The 6,005-nt window shown below is 38.5% G+C and overlaps 1 long non-coding RNA gene across 1 annotated transcript in view; it reads left to right on the forward strand.

Moving 5' to 3' along the window:
- LOC309480700 overlaps positions 1-6,005 on the forward strand; it is an 87,322-nt gene that overhangs the window by 13,317 nt on the left and 68,000 nt on the right. The gene's annotated exons all lie outside the window — the stretch shown is intronic.

The raw sequence follows: 6,005 nt of genomic DNA on the forward strand, positions 1-6,005 counted from the left end.
TAATATATATATTTATATGTAGAGACAGAGATAGAGAAATGAGAAGCCAGTGTAGGGCTGGGCGATATGGCCAAAAAGCTCCTAAGTGGGCAGATTTTTGCTCCTAAGTGAAAGTTGTAGAAAACAGACCGTTAATTCAAAAAGGTGAACATTTCACAAATCGGAGGTAAAACATTCAAACATTTTTTGTCAACATCGTCAGTTTTTCCGTCAACACCGTCAGTTTTTCCGTCAACACCGTCAGTTTTTCGCCAACACCGTCAGTCTTTCCGTCAACACCGTCAGATCTTCGTCAACAGCATTGGATGTATGAATGTTGGGAAAAACAAATATTCTTCCTTCAGTTTATGTTGTTTTTGTAATAAAGGACCATCTGATCTACATCCTCTTATGTTTTATTTATTTAAGGAATTTGTTTTTACAATATTGAAATTAAAATCAAAGTTTGAAAATGCAAATATTTAGAAATCTGAGTTTTCAGAATAGTGTGAAATCACAACTTAAGTTTATATATTGTATTTTTTTTTTACATATCAGAGTAACTAAACACTATTACAATATACTTCAGAACTTTAGATTCTTGTTTGATTTGAAGAATTCAAATTGTATACTTTTTAGTGTGTCTGACGGAGTTGACACAAATCCAGTTCTGAAGGGAAACATGTTTATTTGTTAAAAATGTGTTTTTATTTAGAACCTGTTCCTTTACATGGTTAAATAGCTAAGACCTTTCTCTGCAGAAACATATAACTCTAATTGATATAGTGTGTCTTTTTTTAAAACGTTTTTTTTAAAACGTGTTTTGTCCCGACTCTCAAGAATCAGTAAAATACATAAATAAATAGCTGATAAGTTTAATCTTTTACTGCAAATTTGTGTTGAAATAGGCTACTTCAGTACACCACTTCAGTTTCAGTTCTGCTAAACCACAATAAGAAAAAAAGAAAGTCCCGTATGAACAGACTTTCTCAGACTTGAGAAAGTCACGCAATTGATGCTGTTGTTCTCACAACATATGCACATGTTCTCATACAAAGAGCAAAGAAAGAAGATATACAGACATGCACTGAACGAACTAATTCAAGTAGTGAGAACAAATGGGCAACTACTCTTAACTTTTTCATTTTGAAAAGACATTAAATGTGTAACCGTATTGTAAATGTGTCCCATTTAACTGTATAATGTGATAGCTAATATTATTTCCTTCATTTTCACAAATGCGTTGTTGTTACAATTTAGTAGTGTGCTTAAAGTCACAGATATGGGCATTTAATGTCAGATGCAACTGTATTTAATCAATGCAAAGACTTGAATGAGTGAAACGTGCTTTGAGGCAATAAGACAAAACTGACATCAGAACAGAGAATACAGTGAGTTGTCGTGTCTGTAATATTGCTGTCATGATATAGTGAATCATAAAGTTTTTATCTGCTAAAAATATTGAATCTGTTTATCATTTTATCATTGAAGCTGGAATTTGTTGTCATTCCTTTTTTTATAGATTTTATTTTCCATAGACAGTTCGATTACTTGCTTTTACAATGATCTTCTGTATTCTTTGCCTTTATAATGAATAATTAATAATGATTATTATTAAAGAATATAAAGTAAGTTTTTTTGCATTTGTCAAAGTAAAGACATTATTTATATTAATCATAATCATTTCATTTTCAGGGATGAGTGAGGATTTCCTGCAGAAATGCCATGATACAGTGGGTTTAAGGGTCAAACGTTTTTGTGTTTTAAGTTTATTATTTATTGTTTGTTTGTGTTTTAATTATGAGCCATTTATACTTACTTTATTTTTATGTTAGCTATATTTTTAAACGTCCTGTTGGTTTCCATACAGAGAAATGTACGTTTCACTTGTTCAAGGTGTTGTACTGTTTGTTGTGAATTTCATATGATTAAGTACAGTCGCCTACATTTGACATTAAATACATAATATAGGCCTATGTGTAATATACTCAGAGTCTCTTCCACAGTTTGGTAACTGTAGTGGGTTTTTTAGCCATAACTTTGTCGCCATGGATTTTCCAGAGATTTTCAGTCAGGTTTAGATCAGGACTCTGGGCTGGGTATTTCATTATTTCAATGTTCTTAGCTTCAAGGAACTACTTTACCCGTTTTGCAGTATGACAGGGGGCCATTGTCCTGCATTTAAAGTGAGGGTTGATTGGGAGATTTTTGCATGTTGCCAAAGGAGGTTCTGATAAACAGTTGCATTCACCCTGCCATGTTGCTGTATAAAAGGCCCGACTCCTGCTGGAGAAAACATCCCCCAAACCATGGCACTTCATCCTCCACCTTCCACTGACTTCTTTCGCACTTTGTGTTCAGTCTTCCCCAGTTGGATGCCAAATTAAACTTGCTCTCATCACTAAATGAACTTTGGACCAGTTCTCCTCTGTCCACACAACTTGCTCCTCAGCAAAGGTTAGCCAAGTCTTTTGATTCTTGGCTCGACCAAGAGTGGTATTTCAGTCTGAATTCTCTTAAACTGTGCGTCACTGTACGCTGAGATAGATCCTTACACTGTTCAGCACTGAACTGGCGAGCAATTCCAGTAGCATTGAACCGATTCCCCACTGAGGCTACATTCAGACTGCAGGCACATGTCGCCCAAATCCGAATACACGCAAATGTAGCCCAAATTTTTTATTTTATTTTTTTGCTCACATGTGACTCAGATCTGTTTTTGTCATGACAGTGTGAACAGCTCAAACCACATGGAATCTTATATTTTCGATTCTGATTTGTGCCACTTCCAAATGTGGTCCTTAAAGGGATCAACCTAGGGTCCTTTGCACCATGACCTCGAGCCAAACACCCCCCCAGAAGCCTTTTTTTCCCCTCGGTCGAACATTATTAAAGTTATAGCTTATTTAGAGAAATCAGCCGAATGGCTTAGTGTAGGCGCTAATGGATCCCTATGATGTATCTCATTAATTGCCCAGAATGGTACCAAACTTATAGTACAAATAGGTTCTGTACTCATAAAATGAGGCATTGGAAAGTTTGTAAGTACATCAGGAGTTTATTTAAATAACACTTGCCTGATGGCTAATGCTACCGCTAACCCGGACGTCGAGCTAATATCTCTAAATAAGCTCTAACTTTAATAATGTTCGACCAAGGGAAAAAAGGCTTCTGGGGGGGTGTTTGGCTCGAGGTCATGGTGCAAAGGACCCTAGGTTGATTTTACTCCGAACCATCCCTTTAATCCGATACAGGTCAGATGTTTTGAAATGCGTCCTCAGTCTGACCAGTCATATCGGAACAGCATAGATGACTTATAGCCGAAGTAGAAATTTAAAACTACTTATTTAAAAATTATGATTATATCGATAGAAACAATATATTTTAAGTTTATTGAAAAAATACATTATTTTGAGAGCATAGGGAGACCGGCTCGATTACATCATTCGCAGTAGGCTACTTCCCACTGCTATTGTTTAAAATCAATATCCCTATGGAGAAAATGAATGGAGTTAGTACTTCCGGAACCCGACTGTTATAGGGAGGAATCTGAAAGTATTCTCCAATTTTGATCAGAGTCCTTTTTTAAAACAATTCCGCTTCCAACCTGTAGGGCGACCGAAGAGGAAAAGTACCTTAGTGTTACTTTAACTTGTGCTTAAAAACTGCCCTTCTACTCCTGTTAGTAAAACTTCAAATAAGACTAAGCAAATTTAGGAAATTGTAGATTATACACATATATCAGGGTTGTCACTAACACGCTAATTTCACACAGAGAGAGAGAGAGAGAGAGAGAGAGAGAGAGAGAGTGGCCGACCGAGGATGGTCCACATGTAGGCCTATGCTATGATCAGTCAATCATTCAAGTGCGATAAGACGCAAAAGGGAACTCAATTCGATACTGACATCAGACCAGGCGACCTTCTTCCACTGCTCCGGGGTCCAGTTCTGACACTCGCCCAGTGTAGGTGCTTTCGGCGGTGGACAGGGGTCATCATAGGCTCTCTGATTGGTCTGCGGTTACGCAGCCCCATTCAAGCAGAGTGTGATTCACTGTGTGTTGTGACACATTGCTCCCATAATCATTATTAAAATGATGTGACTTGTGCCACAGTAGAGCTTCTATTGGCTCGGACCAGACGGGATAGCCTTCATTGCCCTCGTGCATCGATGAACCTTGGGTTCCCAACACCCGGTCGCCGGTTTGTAGTTTGTCTCTCTTCAGGAGTTGGTAAATTCTCACCATTGCTGACCAGGAGAAACACACAAGTCTTGCCGTTTCAGATACACTCTGACCCAGTCGCCTTGCCATAACAATCGGCCCTTGTCAAAGTCGCTCAGATCTTTATTCCTGCCCATTTCTCCTGCATTCAACATATTGATTATGAGAACAGATTGTTTACTTACCATCTAATCTACCCAGACCTTAATATGTGGCCTTATGTTCCAGTACAGTACACATTGCTTTGTCTGCAAGAAACTATAACCTGAGATAGAGATACAATGATGTATTTGGTTGCTAGATAAGAATAACACACATTTATAATGTTTGACTAGACCAGGGGTCGGCAACCTTTTTGTCATAAAGTGCCATTTTTAAGTTTCCAAATTCATCACTGTGCCACAACACACACATAGCCTATATATATACACACACACACACTCATATAAATACACAAACATTTTACATTTTCATAATGGCTTACACAGAAATAGTACAGAAATTTAAATATTTCTCTTGAAATTTGTTTTAGATTTAGATAGACAATTTAATAATATTTATAACTCCTAACTAGAGATGCACCGAATACAATTTTCTAGGCCGATTCCGATTTTTCATTGAGTTTGACCTGCCGATACCTATTTTTTTAGCCGATTCCGATTTAATTTTTTCTAACTACTTTACAGCACACACAAATATTTATTTTCTATATATTTTTTATATATAAAATACCATATCCTTTTACCCAAACTGAATAATAAAAACAAGTTTAAATGGGTACATCTTATATAAATATTTTTGAGTCTTCATTTTCTTTTCTGACATAACCTAATCCAGTTCTTGTTAAAACACACTAGACATGCACATTCTGTGCATTTTTGTTTGGAATCATATTTATTTTGTCCATCAAAAGTGTGCTTTCACTTTAGCACCTTTCACACAGCGCTTTGCCTTCTGTGTGAATGCAAACATGACCCGGGATCGATGCCGGGTTGGGGACACTAGTGACATTGCCGTGTTCAGTCCCGGAACGCGCGCTGTGTGAACAAAAGCAGTAGGCTAATAATGCCGTGTCGTAGTGATGACGCTGAAGCCGGGATCGTTCGCCAGCTAGTGAAACGATACGTTATGTGCAAGTTTATGATCGAATCAGAGAGAGAAATCGCAGCTCATAGGCAAACTTAAGACATTTTAAGTTACATCGATGTCACGTGTCTTTACGGGATTTGTACGGCTTGTGTGAGGACGCACTCTCTGATTCCGGAAAATCACTGGCAGTGTGAGTGAACCAAAATCAAACGAACCCGGGTCAAATAAATCTCGGGTCACTTTATCCGTGTATTTTCTGGAATCTCTGTGTGAAAGGGGGCTTTAAATTGAGTGTGAGCAGCGCAGACAAAATAGACTCGGCGGCGAAACCCCTGCTTCACTGCTGCTCACGCGACGCTCCTGTTGGGCGCTCGCGCGCTGCTCCTGCTCCCGGTGTGGATTAACATGTACGCCGAAAAAAATATGCGTGAAACGGCCGTAATTCACGAGGTTTCCTACATGTGCGTTCCGTGTGCACGTGTGATGCTGATGTTGCGCGATGTTAATCATGGGGAGCCCGAGTGCATTTGACCGGCATAACACTAGACTACTTTATCTGAATGAAATACATACACTTCTCTCGCATTTGCTTGTGTGCCAGCGATTAACCCTCCGCGTGCCAGTGTTGGCACGCGTGCCTTAGGTTGCTTACCCCTGGACTAGACTGACTGCTCCTCACACCTCCAAAAGAGACGCGTGTTTTAATTGACCACAT

Source organism: Leuciscus leuciscus, assembly GCF_965113295.1.
Source record: "Leuciscus leuciscus genome assembly, chromosome: 18".
NCBI classification, from domain to species: domain Eukaryota; kingdom Metazoa; phylum Chordata; class Actinopteri; order Cypriniformes; family Leuciscidae; genus Leuciscus; species Leuciscus leuciscus.